At 32.6% G+C, this 24511-nt stretch overlaps 1 protein-coding gene across 2 annotated transcripts in view; it reads right to left on the reverse strand.

Moving 5' to 3' along the window:
• insc (spindle orientation adaptor protein inscuteable) overlaps positions 1 to 24382 on the reverse strand; it is a 72289-nt gene extending 47907 nt beyond the window's left edge. For both annotated transcript variants that reach the window (XM_088257584.1, XM_088257583.1), the window contains exon 1: positions 24222 to 24382. The gene's annotated coding sequence lies outside the window, so the exon portion shown is untranslated. The remainder of the gene's footprint in view (positions 1 to 24221) is intronic.
• Positions 24383 to 24511: the final 129 nt, after the last annotated feature.

A 24511-nucleotide genomic window follows, 5' to 3' on the forward strand; every position in this document is an offset into this window, starting at 1 on the left:
TTATCAACACTTTAGTGAGATAATTTACAGTCTAAACGTGAGATGCTGTACAGAGATGAGTTATATAATTACCATAGAATAAAAATTCGCTCTCGTTTCTCAATTACTATTATCGTGATCTGCAGCTATGATTTCGTAAGCATTCATAAGTTGCGCCTAGATAAAACTTGCGATGATTTACTTGTGTTTTATTCAGGAAACTATCAATCAGTATTATCCATTATCAACTTATACTACGAGGCATTAAAATAATAATTAAATTATACGACTTTCAGATAAACCTTATTACAAAATTTATGCGAAATATCGTAATATAATTATTACATGTTCATAAATACGTTTATTATATAACTTTGGCAATTAAAAATACAATGAAAAGTTTTTAATAAATTTTAAATATTTCATATTATTTTTTGACATCTCATCAAAAATGAAGAAGAATATGGACGTCTGGGCATTTACGGGGCTGACGACTATCATAGGCTAGTATAAGTGATCACTTTACACACGTGTAACACAGTCCACAGTATGCAAACAATACTACCCTTCACTTCATAACACTATTTACTAGTTTTAAGTGTGTAAATAGTGTTATGGTAGAGAAGAGTAGTATTGTTAGCATGCTTTGGTAGTGATTGTCCTGACGAAGAGACGGGTACGTCTCGAAACCGGTAGACATAAAAATCTCGGTATATACTGATATTACTAACATATTTGTAAAAAAAAAATAAGAAAAAATGACTAACCACAATGTAAATGCTTTAAATATTAATAATATTGAGAATATTATAATGAATTTTATTAAATTTATCCAGTTTTTCATGATTTTGGCTGTTATCCAGTGTATTGTACAATATTATACGATTTCAAAGCGGGCCCATATCAAGAATGGAGCATTGTGATTCAGAAACAGAGTGAGTCATCTACAAAGATGGATCTTTGAATACATAATTTGAAATTCGGGTCACGTGACTCTGCTTAAGTATTGTTAGCTTCGCACCTCGCACACAAAACAATGCGCTTTTAATTTCTGTTCTCCTGATACCCAAGCAAAATTACGTACCTAATTTTGTGTATCGTTATTACATAAGCTTGTATAATAAATGACATTTATACTGATGTCCTTCACCCTGTTGCTTTTTCACTTGTATCATCTCTAGCCTATCAAACATTTTCCACATTCAACTCCATACCAAAAAAATTGAGGCGCAATTTGAACAAATTGTTATAATATAGTATGATGGTCAATGCATTCTCGTTTCTGAATTACTATAATAAGGATTAGAGCCAAAATCATAAAAAACTGGATAAATTGAATAAATTTCAGTATAATATTCTCAATATTATAAATATTTAAAGCATTTACTTTGAGGTTAGTCATTTTTACTTATATTTTTTTTTACAAAAATGTTAGTAATATTAGTATAACCACTCACCGAGATTTTTATGTCTACAGGTTTCAAGACGTACCCGTCTCTTCGTCAGGACAATCACTACCAAAGCATGCTAACAATACTACCCTCCACTACCATAGCACTATTTACATACTTAAAACCAGTAAATAGTGTTATGAAGTAAAGGGTAGTCTTGTTCAAATACTTGTTCACAAAATCTGACGGGGCTGACGTCCGTCATAGGCTGGTTTAAGTGATCACTTTACACACGTGTAACATTCACCAATTCTACTTATTATTGACAACCACACTACTCAAATTCTTGGAAGTTCTATATATATGAACCAATTTAGAAACCTTGTTCTTGAATCACTAGAACTTCACTAGAGACATCTATTGGTGAGATGTAAAGAAACTTTTTATTAAGCAGAAACTCTTATATTAATATATGAGGTCCGAACTTAAACCAGCCTATGACGGTCGTCAGCCCCGTAAATGCCCAGACTTCCATATTCTTCTTCATCTTTGATGAGATGTCAAAAAATAATACGAAAATAACTCCTGTAATTGGAGATAATCCAGATTTTGTGAAAAAGTATTTTGACACACTCAAAATGTTGTAAATAAAAATGTATTCAAAAAGAACTCCACCGACAAGACACACAAGGTGGCTTGGTGGGTCTCTGCCATTTTAAAAAAAAATCAAATTATGTTAATAAAAAATTATAAACCGGTAACTTACATAATTCATTCAATATTTTCAAATAATGCTTATATCATACATTTGATAGATTAACAACAAGACGCTGAAAGTAAACATCCAATCATTAACATCCTCGTACGGTTTTATTATTAAAGAGATGAATAAAATTATATACGTGTATAAGGTATAATAAAAACTAAAAATGTATATACTTAATAGTATGGGAAAAATTCAGGCCTAACGTCAAGGTTAACTTGGACAATAATTTATAGCCAACGACCATTAACACGACTCTTATACAGAACAGTACAATAATACCACGTTTTCGTGGTTTTCTGATAAAAAAAAACTTATATGTTGAAAAAATGTTTACCTTCAAAATCTAGAACCACGTTTTATGAATCATGATTCATGATTTCTCTTGCTGTGAGATAGGTACGTATGCGTCTTTGAGTTTCTAAGAATCCAATAAAATAAAACAGACGTGTATTTCATTACAAACGTACATCGTAAATAAATAACCCGCGAAGCCTCCGTGTTGGTAGATTGTCTAGTAATAATAATAATAATAAAACCCTTATCCGCACCCCAATGGTGCATAGGGCACTGCGTCATATAAACGCAGTGTTATCTTGATCGTTTACACATGAAGGAAAGGTGATCAACCCTCCGCTTCAGGTACCAGTCCAGGGTAATATTGAATAAATATTACAGTGAAAAAATCACTTATATTTATTTTACCCCCCCTGGGAATCGAACCCGGGACCTCCGGAACGGTTGCCGAGCGTGCTGAATAATAATTATTATAATAATAATAATGCGTAGTTGGGTAGACGCTCGACTGCAAAACTGGCGTCGCGGGTTCGATTCCCGCCAATTGCAAAATAAATTCAAGAAAGATTTATTTTCAATTGGTCTGGGTGTTTGTGATGTGTTTTTCACATTTACCTTCCCCATTATTACTAGCCTACCTGCAGACAAGCCTCTAAAATTAGGGGTTTTGCGGGTTATTCCTTTAAATAAATACTATGATAATTACCAATTTATAAAGCGCCGTTGTCTTGACAAATCACCTCATGGAAGCTTTACAATACAGTTCACTCCCGATTTTCCGAGGTCGGATTTACCCGAAAGCGGATTATCCGGGACAATTGAGTCATTGAATAAATATTTGATAAAAACAATTTTTTTTTTAATTACCTAACGCCCAAGTGACTCTGAAATCTAGCTACGGCTTATGCAACACCGTTTATCATGTCCCTACTCAGGATTCAACTTTATAAGTTTCATAGCCTATGCCAACTCGTGAGTGGATTTACTCTTTATGTTTAAAGTTACTATAATTTTATGTATTCATGAGTGAAAATTCTAGGCAAAAACACTAACAGGAACATATTATCACAGTAGTAGTTATAATGTCGAAACACGTGTTGAGTGCCAAACACATTTGTTGTGGCCAAACACACACAAACCGCAGTAACAAAATAATAGTATCTCACTCATAAATATGTCATATTAATAGCTTAAAATTTTTAAAATACCTTGTTAATTTTTTTCACTATGTCTTAGTCGTCATAATATTTTTTATAAAAGTTCTCCGGCATTATCAGGGCGATTTGTCCGACGAAAATTCACGCATTTTGACATTAAACACGTTGAAATTGTATTTTTTTGTTCGGCCTCTTTTCTTACTTTTCCATTTAACAAAACTGAGCCTCAGCAATGCATTCCCAGATCTAATACAGAAGCATCTAGGCTTCTCTTGCAAAGCCATTTTTTTCTTATGGTCTCAGTTGCGAAATTTAAAGAAAATGTAAAATAAAATTATGCCCCGATTTTACTGTGAATTTACATTTAAAAGCTTTCAATGTCCCTGTCACTGCCAATCTAAATAAATACAAGTGTGACTGGATATCTTATAAATACAATCGAAAAGTCGTTTTTCAATTATTAGTATTACGAGATATTAAAGGGTTAGGTGATGTGACATTATCCTTTGGCACGCGGAAAACATACAAATACGTAAATATGTACGTTTTTAAGTGTTTCTAGTATTATAGCTTTATGTGGTTCGTTTATGTCAGCCATTGTTTCTTTATTATGAAGCCGTGTTTACAAACTCATTGTACGCGGTCAAGAACCATTGCCCTGCTTCATAGGTCGTCAAAGTTTGGTCGCATGCGGTTCTTTGACCCTTAAGTGCGACTCCGGCACAAATATCCGCGGGAAGGCTCTTCGACTCTACGTTTAAATGCGAACAATCTGTTTAAACCATGAACCTTTTTAAATTATTTTTTGACATCTCATCAAAGATGAAGAAAAATATGGAAGTCTGGGCATATTTGAGTATTGTGGTCGTCAATAATGAGTAGAATTGGTGATTTTGATCAAATTTTTAAAATCAGATTTTGTGAACAAGTATTTGGACACACTCAACATGATGTAACCTTTTTAAAAGCAAACTAAAAAATCGTCTTATTGGTGAAATTAAGTCCGGCTCTAGCACAAAAAATATCCGCAAGAAGGATACTTGACTCTACATATCATGCAAACAATATTTTTGAAGCATGAATCTTATTAAAAGCAAACTGAGAAATCGTTTTATTGATGACAACCTGGAAACGTGCTGAAAATAACGACATGCAAACCTAGCTTAATCAAACTTTCAAAGGAGATGCAAGGATATTACTTGCAATAAGTGGCGTTCTTATGGATACCTTACTTTCAAAATATTTTTTTTTATCAATGAATTAAATCCTTACTAAGTGCGAAATCAAGTGTTATTAGGTATACCCGTAATTTAATAAAGGTCTTAAATTATAATAAAGGTGAACTAGAATTTCATACAGATTTAACTCTCAAGATTTTTTTTAATCGTTGTAACTAACTAACTAACTAACCATCACGCCGCTTCCTCGCAGGGGTAGGCAGAGAGAATCGAACGCCACACCACTCTGTCTTTGCAAACATTCTTTGCCTCTTCTACATTCATGCATCTCGTCATACATACCCGACGATTATTACGACTCCTGACCCGGCCGCTTTCAAGTATTTGACATACCTGATTGTGCCAAGTTTTCCTCGGTCGTCCTCTGCTTCTTTTTCCAACTACATTCGCCCCATAAATTTGTTTAACCGTTCTTTCTTCACTCATACGCTCCACATGTCCAAACCATCTCAACACACCTTTCTTAATTTTATCGATAATGCTTATCTCAGCCTTACATTCTTTCCTTATTTCATCATTCGAACATCTATCAAACATCGTTTTGCCACACATTCGTCTGAGGGATCGCATTTCAACTGCATTCAGTCTGCTTTCATCCTTCTTTTGCCAACTCCATGCTTCGCTTCCATACATAAGGGTTGGAACCAGAACTCCATTGTGTACTGCCAGTTTAGCTTCCGCTGATAGATTTTTATTTGCTAAAACTGATTTTAGTGCACCATTCCCTCTGTTCCCAGCATTCACTCTCCTTTCTATGTCTTTATCAATCTTTCCATCCCTAGAAAACATACTACCCAAATATATGAAATCATCTACCTGTTCCAAAATCTCCCCATTTACCAATATTTCACACTCAGATCTACATTCATCTCTTTCAAAAACCATGATTTTGGATTTGCTAACATTCATCAATAAATCACTTTCCTTGCACACATTATACACTTTTGTCACCAACGTTTGATCGTTGTAGTGCACATATTTGGCTCTTTGGCTAATAAGTTAGCCGACCATTGTTCTACCTTAACATGACAAAAAAACTAACGTACATACTCATCAGTACTCGCATCAAATAGTAGGTTATAACAAAAATGATTTAAACTTGATGGTAACTTTGTGAGATGATTTCAGTTTACAGGAAGGTGAAAATGAGATCATTTTTATCGTAATGTTAGATAATATTATAGTAAAATACACTTAAATAAGTGAATCATTATAAGTTTATTATTAATATATTTGTTTTGAACGCTTTATCTTGGAGCAATGCACTCACTATATACCATACTTGAGGAATCCAATTTTAATGCTTCAAACAAATTTTGGACTTGAACACGTTAAACTGTGTTTTTTACAATCGCAAAGCAGAAATATCTTTCATGTAAACTAATTTAAAAACAATTAAGTTATTAAATGATTATATAATTTAGTACTATACTTACTTTGTATAGTTGTGTTTCACAATTTTACTATGTTTTACTATCTTTACTGTGTACATTGCTATTTTTCTTTGCGTTCATTTATCTTTTTACGTTAAACTTAACTTTTTTGTAAGTCTTATTATCTTGATTTTGTATTTAGTATGTAAACCTCATATATGCTCTTATCATTCATACTACGTACGACATATACATATGTGGTATATATTTCAACATTATTTATTTGGTTTGTATAAATTGTCTGCAGCCGTGATTATTTAAATTATTTTTTGAGATATATTTTAAAGTATGCAATCTTCAATTCAAAAATATATAAATTTAATAAAATTCAGTTTAACATTTAAATATGAAAATAAAACATTTGTATAACACCACTTTTTAGTGTTCTTATAAGTGTTTATTTTTATATTTTATTCCACAAATTTGATACCAAATCAAAAAATAATAGTTACAAACAGATTTAATTACATATAATTTATTTATTTGACTGTAATTAATTTTTTTACCTTCTAAAGGCAAATAATTGGCTTTATTAAATAATTAAAAAAATAATTCGTTTGAAATTAATGAAATACAATCCCATCAAAAAATTTACGAATAGTCATATAAATAAAGTACTCAATATCCGTCCTTGATACACATAAGTATTTTTTTTTTAATTTCCTAGTTTTGTGAATGTCGTACGTCATTTAATTTTATGGCCATTTTTTTTATCTCATAATCGAACTAACCTTGTTTCAATGTGAGAACAGAACGTTAATATTTATTTCCCATTTTCTTAAAAGAATTCCCACACTGATGTACGAACTTCAAAAACACTCGGACAATGATATATGCTTGAATAATAGCAGTGCCAAGTCCGATAAAGTGTTTTGTGCGTGTGTTTTCCCTGTCAAACTTCTAACATAATTACCTTTCACATTCGAGTACATTCATTTCTCATACCTTTCCACAGCATCGATTGCAAACAGAACTATACTTCTTTTCGATAATTTTACTGTCGGTAGCTAAAACTCTGCCCATGTCAATAGAATGCAAGAAAATAGACTAGCCCGAATTGCTCTTCAAGGGAACCCAGACGGAAGAAAATCACCTGGAAGACCGCCAAAGCGTGACAGCTGCCAGTCCACATCACAGGAGATGGATAACGGAACAGACAGATCTGAGGATCTATAAGAAGGAAGAAGAAAAAGAAGATATTTTTCTAGGCTTAAACAGGTTGTTATTAATCTCTCCATTCTCCAGTTTGGGGCGAAGTGACAATATCAAATTGACAATATATATTTATTATAGGTGTGGCATATGTTTTAAATATTCAAATTCTGCTTAGAATTTACTTTTAAAAAAAATCATATAAAAAAATTCAGTCTGCAGGGTAGAACCTTTTCATTAAAAGGCCCAGTATTCGATAAATCGCGACACGATTTTCTTTAAATCCAGGTAACATTTGAAGCAATATTTTTTTTTCTTAAAAAACCGTATATTCATTGAAAAAAAAATATTTTTCTTTGAAATAAATATATGGTTTTGAAAGGAAAAGAGTTATTAAAAGGTAAGGAATTAAAAAAATATACAAAAATATATTTTCAATATATTTTCTAAAAAACAAACAAAAATTTCAATATGTATGTATCTATCCTAAAAAAAATTGGACGCGACTCTCTGCGTTTGCGGACGCTAAATGAATTATATTATTGTGAGTAAGGCCTTAATATCTAACTACTCAAGAGGTTAAAAATACCGTATTTCCGTATGAAAAGACGCATTGGACCATAAGAGCACCTCGAAATTTATTTATCTTTTTTTTTAAATATCTACTAAAACGGTAAATGATACTTTCAGATTTTGACAAGCACTTTGCGGAAATCAATACAATTTTGATGTATTATTATTCGCTTCGTCGAGTAAACGCATCATGCATACTGCCTAGTTAAAATGCATTAATACGTACATACAACAAGATATTACAAGATAATCGCACAACACAACGTATTAAACTTCCTTCAAAATAAATTCACAGGCATTTCCTTGACGTAGCTAGACACGCACTCGTATAACTGCACAAAACCAGTGAATATTTTTTGTAAATTGTGATACATTGTTGCCTGTTTATGCACAGAATTATGTATTTTGTATACAATATCCCACTAATATGAATGATGAAAAGCATTTTCATAGCGTGAGCAGCCTGGAAGCTATATGTGTAGGTCCTCATCAGAACGTTACATTTTCATTATAAATGATTTTAAGTAATCAGGAATTCTGGCTGCGATTTAATGATTTCATATTGGTTTTACACAGGATTGGTGACGTTTTGTCGCAACTTTAATTAAGATTTTGATAGAATACAGTAAACATAACAGATTTGCATTTAAAGGATTTTTCGTGCAATATGTATTGGAACTTCTGAATTCGATTTTGCAGTGAAGGCCTTAACGGATAGAAAAGCAACTGGGATAGATGATATACCTGCTGAGGTTTTAAAGAATGTAGACGAACGGACGAAGACAGCACTATATAACATCATAAGTGAGTGCTACGAAAAGGGAAAATTGCCCAACGACTTCGTAAAGAGTAAGTCTATAACAATACCTAAAAAGGGAAATGCAGCAGACTGCAACAACTATAGAACCATAACACTTCTATCCCACGCATCCAAAGTGCTCCTGAACACTATAAAGGGCAGGTTGAAAAAGAAAGTGGAGGAACAGCTTGGAGAGGATCAGTTTGGTTTTAGAAGTGGAGTGGGAACACGAGAGGCAATTTTGGCACTGAGACAGATACTGGAAAGACGACTGGATGTGAATCTTATAACATACACGACCTTTATAGACTTAGAGAAGGCTTTTGATAGAGTGGATTGGTACCTCTTGTTTAAAGTCATGAAGAAAAGAGGAATTGATTGGAAGGACAGAAGAATCATCCTCAAATTGTACAAGGACCAATCCACTCTCATAGATATTAATGGTTCCTCAAAAGAAGCCAAGATAAGAAAAGGTGTGAGACAGGGTTGTCCGCTGTCACCCTATCTATTCAATTTGTTCATAGAGGAGGCCATTGAAGAGTTGAAGGAAAAAACAAATGGAGTAAAAATAAACGGTCAACAAATACATTGTATAAGATTCGCTGATGACATCGCCCTGATAGCAGAGGACGAGAGTGACATGAACCACATGTTAAACACTCTCTCTAATGCTCTGGATAAGTTCCATTTGAAAATTAATGCCGCCAAAACAAAATCAATGATCGTTGAAAAAGAGCAATCTGACCTCCATCCAACAATACTTCTCGGAAATAGAGTAATTCAACAGTTGGATCAATTCTGTTATCTGGGTAGCACGCTAACATATAACAATAAATGTACCCTAGACATAAAAAAGAGGATAACGCTAGCCAAGCAAACTTTTATGAAAAAGTACAGCCTCCTATCAAACAAACATTTAAAAATTGAAGTAAGAAAAGGATTCATAAAGGCTTTTGTTTGGAGTGTTTTGTTGTATGGGTGTGAAACCTGGACCATCCAAAAGTACGAAAAAGACCGGCTTGAAGCATTTGAGATGTGGGTTTGGAGGAAGATGACCAAGACATCATGGGTTGTAAGGAAGTCCAACGAAAAGGTGTTGCAGGACGTAAAAGAAAGAAGAGAGCTTTTAAATCATATTTTGAAGAGGAAGGCCAAGCTAATAGGGCACTCAATTAGAAATAGCACCTTTCTTAGCAACATCTTCGAAGGAAGAATCTTGGGAAAACGAACAAGAGGCCGCCCAAGAACTTCATACTTCCAGGATTTGAAGCGGCTCATGGACGTCTCCTCCTATTCGCAGCTCAAGAGGATGGCGACTGACAGAGACAAGTGGCTGACACTACAAGGCGCTGCCTTTAGAAGATGATGATGATGTATTGGAAATGTAACTTTTGGTGAGGACCTCCACATACGAGTATGTAGTTTGACGTTTTTCGGTATTTTATTTTGACACGTTTCTTTCTCAATATTTTTAATTATCCCTATTTAAAAACGTTAAGGCCAAACACGCGTTAAATATTATCTTAATTTTCTTTAAACCCAGGTAAGGTTTAAAAAATATATTTATTTCTTAAAACACCGTTTTTGTAGTGAAAAAATAAGTTTTTCTTTGAAATAAGTATATGGTTTTAAAAAGAAAAGAGCAATTGAAAGGTAAAGAGATAAAAAATATTTTTTTAATATATCGCTCACTCCTTTCAAGAACGTCATAAATCATAAAACGTGATATTCCAGGAGAACGTTTTTAGAGTTTATAAATACAACACAATGCATTTAATATAAATATCAAGCCACTTATGCAACAAATCTTTTTAGGTACAATCTGAAGGTTTTTTCTGCATTTGAAAAATATTTAGTATATTTAAAAAAACTAATTAAACAATACCTTTTCTTCAAAATGCAAAAACAACACTTTCTGCCCTGTAGCGGGTAAATATTAAGTTAAAAATATGCCTCTTTTGCTGGGATATAGTACATTTTCTGGGCATTCCGAAAACATGCACAACTGAAAAATGACGATTTTTGATTTATGACGTTCTTGAAAGGAGTGAGCGATATGTATATTCAAATAAAAATCCAATATATATTCTAAGAAAAAAATTGTGCGCAGAGTCAGGTCTGGCTTGTCGCGCAGCCGATCGCTTACTGAATTGTGTTTGCGAGTAACCCCTTACATATCGGTAAATGGATGACGTTAATTTTGAATTCAAATAGTCTGATCGTCTAACTTACTAACTAACCAGCCACCACGCTGCTTCCCCGCAGAGGTAGGCAGAGAGAATAGATTTCCACACTAATCTGTCTTTGCAAACAATCTTTGCCTCTTCCACATTCACGTATCCCCTCATACATACTCACCGATTATTCCGACTCCTGGTTAGACCACTTTTAAGTATTTAAAATACTCGATCTTGCCTAGTTTTCCTCGGTTTTCCTACGCCTCTATTACCAACCACATTCGCCTCATAAATGCGTTTTACTATTCCTCTTCACTAGTTCGATTCACATGCCCAAACCATCTCAACACGCCTGTTCGTCTGATGTTCATAAATTTACTTTGTTATTCGTCCAAACCGCGATGCCTTCCTTGTAGATTCACAAGAAGTGGCGTGCCTCGAATAGTAATAGTATTATAATCCGTTGGTGGCATTCAAATTAATCAGTCGCTAGTGGCCATCTATCTGCAGCCGCACGTGATTAGCTTGTAACTGATGCGACGCTCGTCAGACATCTGCGGCGCCCGCATGCGACAAACGACGACATGACAGTGGACGTAGACATTAATAAATAAAATAAAATTGTAAACAAGTTATAACTAGAACTTTTTTATTCTTCTTTCAAACGTACAACTCACATAGTACATACTTATAAGTTAACATTTTTCATTTTCAACTTTTTTATTTTTTGTTTTCTGTTAAAATCAAGTATTTGTTTTTTGACATCTCATCAAAGATGAAGAAGTATATGGAAGTCTGGGCATTTACGGGGCTGACAACCGTCATGGGCTGTTTTAAGTGATCACTTTACACACGTGTAACATTCACCCAGTCTACTCATTATTGACAACCACACTACTCAAATTCTTGGAAGTTCTATATATATGAACCAATTTCGAAACATTGTTCTTGAATCACTAGAACTTCACTAGAGACATCTATTGGTTAGATGAAAAGAAGCTTTTTATTGAGCAGAAACTCTTTTATTAGTATGTAAGTCCGAATCCTAGATCAAATATTTGCAGTTTATATTGGCACTTTTAAATATTCCTTTTAATAAATTCCCTGTGTTATAACCTAAAATATAATGTATACCCACACACAGCCCATGCCTTTGTGTAATGTTTGGAACTTGTAATTATAATATATATTTAAATGCAAGAAAAATTGGACATACTCGTTAATAAATATGTAATATAGCCCAGGGTTACATTGGAACCAATTGTCCGGACTAAACGAGGTGCGTCAGTACTTTACGTTCGGGATTCTTATGGATTATGAGTTATTTAATCCGGTACCTTAAGGACTATTGTGGGACCTTACCCAATTACTTCCTGGGAGAGGTTCAACAGACCCTCCCACGCGGTGGTGAGATATGTATGGAATGTTAATGGCGACCATTATTATGATATTAGGTACGGCCATGGACGAAGGGATTTAGACCGACTCCACTTCGAGTACACTTACCGTATCCTACGACTTGATAAAAATAATAAAAGCAATCATAAGCCTCGGGAGATTTAAAGATTACATTCTTTAAAATAATTACCATAAACGTGATGCATTGTTGCCCTAATGCTTAATTTAAATCCAAAGAATTCGTTTTAATATTTCATATTTCACAGTCAACATTCATATTTCACAGTTTTGTCCACCTCCGTAGTGTAATGGTCAGCATGCTCGGCTACCGTTCTGGAGGTCCCGGGTTCGATTCCCAAGGGGGGTAAAATAAATATAAGTGATTTTTTCACTGTCATATTTATTCGATATTACCCTGGACTGGTACCTGAAGCGGAGGGCTGATCACCTTTTCTTCATGTGTAAACGATCAAGATAACACTGCGTTTATATGACGCAGTGCCCTATGCACCATTGGGGTGCGGATAAGGGTTTTATTATTTATTTATTATTATTTCACAGTTAAAGTACCTACATTCGGCTGTCGGGCTGTGGTCCCGTGGCTAGTGTCGCGGACTCTTGAGTCAGAGTTTCTCAGATCGAACCCACTCTTTCACAATTTGATACCTATTTCTAATATAAGACGCTTAGGACCACAGAAATAATGTAAAATTTAAGTATTTTGGAAATAATAAAAACAAAAAATATTTGTCTTTTTTTATTAAATAAAAATTTCTTGCAGTCAAATAATTTTAAAAAAAGATAAAAAAATGAAGACATATATACATGTAAAACTAAGAAATAAAAAAAAAAAACACAAAAAAATCATAAGAAAAATTAATTATGTTACTAACAAACATAAACAATAAATAATAGGTGTAAGTCCCTCTCCAAGCACAAATGCTCAGTCTCTTTATCGGAGAGAGCTGCATTATTAATTTTAACATTGTAAAAGTAGAAATATCTAGAAAATTATTTTTTACAGCATTTGTAACCATATGAAATAAAATTAAAACAACATTTTTTGAAATTTTGGACGGAACAACGAGAGGATTGTCGAGAGAAGACTTAGCATAGTTATAATAAAGAATTTATTGATTTTTATATATTTCATAACTATACATACTATTTGATATGACATTGGGCTGAGATTTTTAATACAATCGCTAAATATTAATTCGTCATAAATATTTGTGTTCTTTGATGCGTAACCTCAATTTATATTTTGTTTCTACAAACAATAATTATGTTCCTTTTTTAGTACTTCCTACTAAATAATAACGACTGGCAACACGACACTTTTAAAAGTACCTACCATTTTTTATGTATACATGTTTTTGAGACATGTACATGTCCATCCCTGAATATGACAAGGTTCTTGTCGAAACCGGTTAAAGAAAAGTATTCATAGATTTAGCGTTTAATTTGTAGAACTACATTTTAATGTAAAATGTTAAACAAACACTAATTTTTTGAGTTTACTAAATTGTATTTTACTGTTAGAAAACACATAAAAATGAATTTTGTGACATTTGTCGCGTATTGTTATTTTAAGAGATATATTTATGTTTTTATTATTTACAAAAATACTTTAATTTCATATTATTTCTGTGAGCCTAAGCGGCTCATGAATAGAAATAGGTTTAAAATTATGGCATTTTCAAACGAATGTCGTTTGTTTGAAACAACTAGATATTTCAATGTTAATTATTATTAATTGTTCGTTTTTAGGATTAAATATATATTTTTTTAATTATAAAAAAATGAATTAGTTAAAAACAAAGTTCTGGTTTTATTTTATAAAGTTTTATCAAATGTGCCACAAAGTATCTACATATGTACAAAAATAAATAAGAAATTAAAAATTCATATACATAATTATTTTGACCAGGCCACCTCATGTGTTATGTCGGTGGATTTCTTTGAATCGGATACACTCAAAATATTCTATTGTAACTTTACGATCTCACAACGGACGCGGTTTTCATATCAATTTCGTAATAAAAATGACGCGGTGTCAACTTCTCGCGGTAGACGAAACTTAATATCATGTGCACAAAATTAACAAGTGCCTGTCTAATATATATCATTTGAATTTGATACTAATATTCCCAAGGTATTAAAATTACTTCTGCCGCCTCGTGTTGACTTTTACGATAAGAAAACCTGTAGACTGGTTATAACGGTCTGGTATGACGCCGGTTTTTCGTTGACAGGTGATAAAAACTGAGAATATTCCATTTTTGAAATGAGAAAATTTGAGAAATTGTCTATGGGACAATTTTAACTAATGACAACCCCACCAATTTGTCTAACCAAGTGTTTTTGTCTAGAATTTTCTCTCATGAATTTCATGAAATTATGGTAACTTTAAACATATGGAGTAAACCCACTCACAAGTAGGTAAAAGCTATAAAGCTTATAAAGTTGGATCCCAAGTAAGGCCGTCATAAGAGGTGTTGCATAAGCTGTTGCTAGATTTTAGAGTCACTTGGATATTAGGTAATTTGAAAAAAAATGTCTTACTTGGATTAAATTACGTTTTATTAGGAGAACTTCTTAATGAGATATTTTCAAGCTTAATCCATATTTAATCACTTAATAAGGTATAAGTTGACAATACTAGTCAAATAAACATGACCTCAACTGGTCGCAAATTCAAAGTGATAATTTTTTTTCTTATTATTCTTCTTTTTTTATGGCTTTTCACCCTTGTAGTGTCGAGTTATTTTTTATTTACACTTTTTAAATTTGGATTTAAAATATTACTATTCCTATTAGTGGGGTTAGTTTTATTAGTAATAGCAAATTTAAAAGTGATTAGAAAAAATATTGCCAGGAAATATTTTAGGGGAAAGTGAAAAGATGAGAAAATTATACATTTGATTTTGAAGGCAGTGAACTTTTGTCGTTTTTTATTCATTTTTTTTGTCGGACTTCAAAAGTGCATTCTTGTCCCAATGCCTTGTTTTCCCTAAGACTAAAAAGGCCCTTGCGTTCGAAATATTACCTCAATAAATACAATAAATCCATTATCTCATAATGTCGGATTATTTAGTGATGTGAAGATATAATTCAACAGTACCTAACTGCAATATTTCCCCACATTTAAAAAAAGAACTTCCAAACAGATTTTGTTTCAATTTTCTTAGGTATTTACGACAAAATGTTGTAATAACCTAGCACTAAACCTATGTAGAAAACGGGTATCGTATAAATCAATTTCCTGTTATTAAAATAACCGTGAATATTTTGCATACATATTCGTAATAACCGTTGATTAACGTTAAACAAAACAAAAAATACACGTTTTAGGACAAAAGAATAACATTATTTTTAATTTGTTATATTGGCGCCCATGGTTTGTCTTCGAATTCATTTGAATTTCGATTTTCCCGCACATCTTAAAATGGCGGTCAGTCGAATGGTTGATTGGCACGAATCGTGCAACATGAAAGCGAAAACGAGATTCTAAATAACACTTGGTTCAACGCGTATAGTAAAATTATTTTTCACTGATCATTAAAGTATCTCTTCGATATATTTTGATCTGGTCTGACAAGGTCTCGCAGTGTAAATATATGATCATTGAGCAACTTATAAAAAACAAAACATGTAGATAGCTTTCGAAGTACAATATCTACTTACCTACTTAGATTGTGTTCTCGTGCACGTCTAAACAATGTTGTTTAAATTTATTTCCTAATAAAAAATAATAAAAATAAACTGATACATTGCTGGTGGCAGGAGTACTGGAATTGTATAATTACGACTTGATAACAATTCACTTATGATGATAAAATAAAGGAAATATTTGGAAATTAATTAAATTATTTCAGCAAACAATATTTTTAAAATAATTAAAATAAAGAAGCGAGAAATTGAATGATAAAAATGTACAAGTAAAAAAAAAAATATTACTGTTTTCATAATTATTTTTTCCGTACATTAATGAAAAATACTTCTACTTCAATTAACTAACTAACTAACTAACCATCACGCCGCTTCCCCGCAGGGGTAGGCAGAGAGAATAGAGCGCCACACCACTCTGTCCTTGCTAACATTCTTCGCCTCTTTCCTTCCACGCCTTCCACGTTCATGCATCTCCTCATACATACCCGCCGATTGTTACGACTCCTAACCTGACCACTTTCAAGTATTTGGTATACCTGATCGTGCCATGTTTTTCAACACACCTCTCTCTCTACTTAAATTCCTTAGAATATTTGTTTCCTGTATAAAACAATAATTAAAATCCTTGTTCTTTGTCATTAACAAACGTCTGATCACGGAAGGCCCAATTTACTAAAATAGTGTTAAAAAAATATTTTCTTTTTTTTTTTATACTAAGAATGAAACGTTAATAAATAAATATTAGCATAAAATTGATTAAAAAATATGAATAAAAATGACTCAACTTTCGGTAAGCAATTAATAAATAATGCACATTTTTCACATCACCCATTGTATCCCCTTTACATAACTCGTATTTGCGATTTCATAAATGAGAACTCAAAATAGCAAAGTGTCCAGAGTAATCACTTAAATCACCCTATGATAGGTCATAAGCTCTGTTTATACCCTGCCTTCTATATTCTTTTACACCTATGTTGAAATATCAACATAAAAATAGGTAATCAATATAATAAAGCATTCAAATTGGAAAAGTGTATTTTTGGGCGGGTCTCGAGTTACACAGGCCACAAGAGAGAAACTAAATTCGTGCTTTGAATGAAATAATAAGTTGATACCTAATTAAACAAAAGTTGTTTGAAAAATATAACGAGCTTGTAACGAGCTTAATATCTTTTTCGTGACTGCGGTGTGCCGACAAGTATAATAATTACAGTGGATGAGAGTAAGTTCGAAAGGCATAATTTTCGTTTGTTGCCTATGCGTTATTAACTGATACAAAAATATCGTTACCTATGGATACCTATGGTTACCGTCCGCCTCCGTAGTGTAATGGTTAGCATGCTCGCCTACCGTTCTGGAGGTCTCGGGTTCGATTCCCAGGGGGGTTTAATAAATATAAGTGATTTTTTCACTCTAATATTTATTCAATATTACACTGGACTGGTACCTGAAGTGGAGGGTTGATCGCCTTTCCTTCATGTGTAATCGATCGAGATAACACTGCGTTTATATGAAGCAGTGCCCTATGCACCATTGGGGTGCGGTAAGGGATTTATTATTATTATTATTATGGATATAAAATTTGTAGAGTAGCGATTTTCGAAGTGAGTGATATTGTATTCTCGGCCTCTAGAAGGCCTCAATCGCAGTATTTTCGGTATAAACGTAAAAGCTAGGAAAACAAGCATTTTCCACATATGGAAGGCTTCACTATAAACCGATTAGAGACATTCAAAATGTGACTACATCGTAGCATTCCATATGGTCAGCAACGCAAATGTTCTCCAAAAAGCAAGAGCAGGGAGACAGTTGCTGACTGATATCAAGGTCCGGAAGGTGTCCTTTCTGGGGCATGTGCTAAGAGGAGAGAAGTACGAGCTATTGCACCTAATCATAAGAGGCATAGAGGGTCGACGAGGTGTGGGCAGAAGACAGATCTCCTGACTCCGGAATATGCGAGATTGTACGGGGATCAGGACCGTCGAGGCACTGTTGAGAGCTGCCCAAGACAAGGACATTTTACTCTTAAGTGACGTCGAGAAAAATATCAATTACGTAAAATGTTACCTGAATTTAGTGAAAATTAAGTTGCGACTTAACGAATACTGGGCCTTAATAATGAGTGTACTTGTCTTCATTACGATTTATTCGATTATTTGAATTTTTCCTTACCCAGACTACCTTCATACCCAATTAGTCTGGATAATCAAGGTTCTACTGAATAATAAAAATCGCACAATATGTCATTAAATTCTTATTGAAAACTGAATAAAATATATTACAAAGGCATAAATATTCTCTAAAGGAGAACACATTCTAATTTATTGTGATTCAACATATTCATCATTCTAAATAAAGAGAACATTTGTCATAATTTTTCTAAAACCATTACGAGTCATTATCGCGAAGTGCTACACACCAAACCGCAAACGGGAGACATTTTGAAAATGAGAAAGTCGCAGTTATTCGACACTGAATCTCATAAAGCTTTTGTAATTATATTTCACGTCATTATTAGAAATAATGATGCCATTATTGGCATTACTAATCTATAAACGATTATTTTATATTGCGAATTCGATTTTATACTATTCAAACCTAACCCAAGCTTTTAGGTAGTCACCAGATTGAATTAATTAAAAACGAGGACGAACTTCTTTAGCGACCTAAAAATGATAAAAATGAAAACAGTTCAGTTCTCAGTAAGTACCTAACTGAAAAGATAATAGATAAAGGCTAACAAATTATTAGTATGCCCTGAAAAAATCTGGATTTCAGAAGAAGATAGGGGAAAATATGTTTTAACATTTTTACAAGGACACTCGTTTGATTTTTTTTTTCAATATTTATTTGAACCCGTGGGAATTAGTCGGATTGGCATGAATGAAAAGTTATTGATAATGTAAGGATTTGCCAAGATTCTTCTTCTTTCAACTCTTATCAACACCCAATGGTGCATAGGGCACTGCATCGTATCGCCTCATTGTCATCTTGACAGTCAATTGTACGAAGGCAAGGTGATTATTGTACCAGTTCTGTGATTAAATAAATATGATAGTGAAAATCCCTTTATTTATTTCAACCTTTCTGGAAATCGATCATTGTAGCATTCCATATGGTCAGCAACGAAAGAAGACAAGCGGGCTTATCCAAACCAGATGGAATAAAAGCACCAACAATAAAAGTGGTTAAAAACAAATTTGTGTTTTATAAGGTGAATAAAGATTTATTTTTCTTATTGTATTTACTTCATTCATTATTGTGTGTAATTATATATTCTAATAAAAATATTAATAATACCTTCAATTAAATTTCAAAACAAAATAGATGAAAAGTGTCCATCTGACCACAAAACCGATATTTATAATTGCAGCAGTACTTATTTTCCTACCGGAGAGGTTAAATAGGCACTTCAAACTAATGTTCACAAATTGTTTAGAGAAAGTGAAGAGAAATTTATTGCCGAGATGATATTACTGCGGATAAAGTACCTACATTGATCACCTGGGCCATTAAATGTGGGTAATGTGCATTTATGGTTTTTTGCTACCAGTAAGTACTAGATAGGTATGGATTACGAGTATATTATAATTGATCATAACGATTACCTTCTAAGCATACTATAACATTGCACCGCTACGAACAATATTATTTATTATTTATTTATTCATAAATGTTTAATATTTATTAACGATGAGAATAACCAGTGGCGTAATTGATAATTTAAAAAAATATATATAAAAAACAATTACTATGAGTGCCTAGAGTTTGAAGGTACTTGTACAAGTACATGCAAATTTTAGTAATTATTTTATGACATCTCAAAATAGATGAAGAAGAATATGGAAGTCTGGGCATTTACATTGGGCCCGTCGTAGACCTGTAAATACGATGGTCGTAAGCCCTGTAAATGCCCATACTTATTTTTTTTAATATATGTTGAGATGTCAAAAAATAATGTAAAAAATAACACCTAATTGGAGGTGATCCAGATTTGTTTATCAATATTTGGACACACTCAAAATGTTGTAAACAAATTTTAGTCATCTGTTTTTATGATGTAACCATTCATACATTTTTATATAATTAAGTGCCATTTTAAATAAATTAAAAAATAAAAATAGGATACCAAAGATTTTATTATAATTCATAACTAATAATAATAATTGATTATTTCGGCTTGACTAAGCGGTGGGTGCAATACTTAGTGAGCCATATTTATTTTTACAAAAACATAGTATCATAAGTAGGTACAATAATACAAAAAGAAAAAATAACAATGAATCATTGACAATAAAATACATCCGTCCGGAAATATTTGATACCTACTCTAATTCTGTGATTTTCCATTTATTGTAATATTTTACGAAATATCTTTCTTAAAATCTCTATGTGTCTTATTTTAACTTAAATATAATATCAACTGGTTTCGAAGTATTGGATAGTCTTGATCAGGGGTGAGGAAACTTTTCATTTCAAAGGAAACATTTATTTATCTGATTCTACATAAGGCAGGGTTTGTAAAAAAAAATCAAGTAAATCCATTGACTGTTGAGTTTTACTGAGAGAAATATATGGATATGAATTTACAGATTTCCTACACCTGGTCTTGAAGAAGCTGTGGAGATGTATGTTGAGGTTTTTTTTAAATTTAATTTAACCCTATCGGATCACTTTACTGTCGTCTCTACAAAACAAAAAATATGTTAATTCACTTATACTTAAATAAGCTAGGTGGTAGATAAAAAAGTCACAATTCACCAATTTTATGGTTAAATAACATCAAAATATCATGAAAATTGTTGCATACAGATAAGCGTCATTTTAAAATAAACGTCGATTTTTTAAGAGCATTGAAATTATGTGAGCGCTGGGTAAGACACAAAACCCTTTTTGTATCGTATGTCCTTTTTAATTACTTACTTATCCTTTCCAGGAGTACAATAATTGATGTCCGACTTTCTCTGGGGAGTGGTTTTTTTACATTTAATATGTATTTATTTTAAAATAAAATCTTTGTATTACGAAGATAGAAGTTATGTAAAATAATTTGAATAAAAAATAAAGTTCAGCATCTCTAGGTTTTATTTTATGGCAAAGTTAAATACAAATATCCACAGATGTCATTACTATACAAATTACATAATACCAACTGACATATAGACTTCGACGCTCATTGACGTCGATACTCCCGGAAAGGTTAAAATTTTGCAAAGGGTATTGCCATTAATAATGGTTTGGCAACCCTGTTTCATGTGATGGTTCAAGGAGTTGACAATAACGTGATATCTATGATTATGTTACTATCATAGTGTTAGTAAAGTGGCCTTAAAAAATGTATTATCAAGCGCTGACTGCCAATGTTATATTGTCGCCTTGCGTGAATGTACAATGCAATTAGAAAAGCATAATATTATTGATAATTTCAAATTGGTTACACACAAATAGACAATCATTTCCGTATACGATAACAGTAATAATGTTTATCCTTTGCAATTAGTCCGCGGTTAGTGTCGAGGACTCCGAGTCAAAGTACCTGGGTTCGAGCCCACTCTACCACAACTTGATTCATATTTTTTTAAAATAACGGGCCCCTTAATAAGAACACAAATATTTATAGTGTAATAGTCAGCACGCTCGGCTGCCGTACTGGTGGTCCCAGGTTCGATTCCCAGGGGGGGTCAAATAAAGGTCAAATAAGTGATTTTTAAATATAAGTGATTTTTTTCACTCTAATATTTGTTCAATATCACCCTGGACAAGTACCTGAAGCGGAGGGCTGATAACCTTTCCTTCATGTGTTAACGATCAAGATAACACTGCGTTTATATGCAGTGCCCTATGCACCATCGGGTGCGGATGAGGTTTTTTTTTTAAAGAAAAAAACAAGTAACCAGTATGGACATATCACTTTCTCGTAATTATTTATTTGCTCATTGAACTGAACTAATTCGGCAGTCACTTTGTGGAAATATTATATCTATATTTTTTTCTCTTTCACTCAGTAAATATCACTATTTATTTAAATAAATTGTGACACGTGTTTCAGTGCATTCAGCATTTAACAATATAGGCATTAAATGCATCGAAACACGTTTCTCTTTAGATTTCAATAAATAATTGTATTTTCCAATTAAAAAATAAATAGTCCGCCTCCGTGTTGTAATGGTTAGCGTGTTTATCTAGCGTGGTAGAGGACACGGGTTCGATTCCCAGGGGGAGGGGGTGAAAATAAATATTAGTAATTTTACATTCTTATATTACCCTGGACTGGTCCCTGAAGCGCATGAGTGATCACCTTGCCTGCGTGTAAGTAACGATCAAGATAACACTGCGTCAATACGATGCAGTGCCCTGTGTACCATCGAGTGCGGATAACGGTTAGAATGAATGAATTATTATGTTTGTACTTGACACTAGCAGAAACATTCTCTCACTGGATGACTGCCAATTAAAATTTATTAATTTAAAAAAAAAGAAGAAGAAAAAAGTTCCCGTATTGCGTGATTCAATGTGACTCCACAAAGAAGGTAGGTACCGTTTTATTTAACGCCCAGCATTCGTTAAGTCGCATTCATTCCACCGGAGAGGTCACATGTCTCTTCACGATCAATTTTTTTTAAAGAATGTGTATTGGATATTTTTTTTTAGAATATATGTAAGTTTATCATATCATATACCCTTATCCGCACCCCAATGGTACATAGGGCACTGCATTATATAAACGCAGAGTTAAATATATGTATGTACATAGAAAAAATATTTTTATAGATTTTTTTAACTCCTTACCTTTCAATAACTATTTTATTTCCAAAACCATTTAATCATTTCGAAGAAAAACTTATTTTTGCAGTGAAAAAACGGAGCTTTAAGAAAGAAAAAAAAACAATTATGTAAAATGTTATCTGGATTTTAGAGAAAAATTAAGTTGCTACTTGACGAATACTTAGCTGTTGAGTGTGACCGAGTGTGACTCACATTATACGAGTATATCCTTCCTCAAGCTGGAATTCGCTTGGCTAGGAATGCTTTGCTTGCAAATGTACCTACTAATACAATCTTGAAAATAACCATTCTGTTGAACCGTAACTAAGCTAAATTTTTAATAAAATCTTCACGGTGAATATTCTGACAGATTTTGAATGCAAATATTTCTTTATGTTTTTTCTGATAGTTTTTGACACGCCCCATAAACTTTATGTAAGTAGATAATAAAACACAAACATTGTTTTTAACCACTTACATTTTTGAAACTATTATTCCAACAAATTCCAACAAATACTATTAATATAATTTACATACTATAGTATGTATCCCTCCCTGAAGAAGACAAGGTATTTGTCGAAACCGGTTGGAATAATAAAACTGTTTGATAACCATTAATTGTGTTATAACCATTAAATCTATTTAATTACCAAAACCATTAACTGTTTAATAACCATTAAAACTGTGTAATAACCAAAACCATTATCTGTTTAATAACCATTAAAACTGTTATATAACCAAAACCATTAATAAACTGTTTAAAAAGAGGGTGTGTTTTATTAATTTAATGAAATAAAGATTATTTTATCATTTTATTTTATAAGTGTTAAATTTTATTGCTTACTAGGCAAAACTTTTCCAAAACTTAATGAATCGAATATAATATTATTTATTATTTTTAAAAAATACAAATATAAGAATAATACCAATACGAAATATTGTTTTATTAAATATATATTTTTTACATCGGAATTAAAAAGCAGGAATCTGTTTGACTCAGAGTATAGTGATTAATTCGTTCGACTACCATACTGGAGATCGCTGGTTTAATTCCCAGTGGGGTCAAAATTAATAAAAATGATTTTAATGATTTTTCACGCTATATATTTTATATAACCCTGAATCTGTTTGTGAAACAGGACCGATCACCATGCCTTCACATAATTAGAGATCAAGAATTACTGCGAGTCTATACAGTTCCCAGTGCACCATTTTAATAACTTAAAACAGTTTTTTAATGTTTACAACACAATAAGACAAATTTTGTATCCAAATTGATTTTATTATAATAAAGAAACGACGAGTTCTATAAATTACTAGTATTTACGCAGAATAAATACACATTATACACAATACAATAAATACTTCACAAGTCATTAATAAAATTAAACAATTGATTTAATTCAATCAAAAATAATACTCACGTTTTTGCTGACACCACAAAAAATCACAAGTTTGCACAATGCGTTTATATTGTTTGTGACAAAAACACAACTCAAACGTAAATCACTACACGGTATAAAATGTTTTCACAGCACTTCATATGTGTAATACGCACGCGTTGAATATGTAATCAACACTGAACGCGGTGCATAGGAAATATATGGCGCATATTGAAAAGGCAGGTGATATGGCGGTAATTTCCACGCATTCCATTGGCTGGAATTTTATCAAAACGCACGGAAATTACCGAACACTATTCGATAAACTTCGG

This window comes from Brachycentrus maculatus, unplaced genomic scaffold (assembly GCF_059751285.1).
Source record: "Brachycentrus maculatus isolate JH-2025_06_01 unplaced genomic scaffold, ASM5975128v1 h1tg000085l, whole genome shotgun sequence".
Lineage (NCBI taxonomy): Eukaryota > Metazoa > Arthropoda > Insecta > Trichoptera > Brachycentridae > Brachycentrus > Brachycentrus maculatus.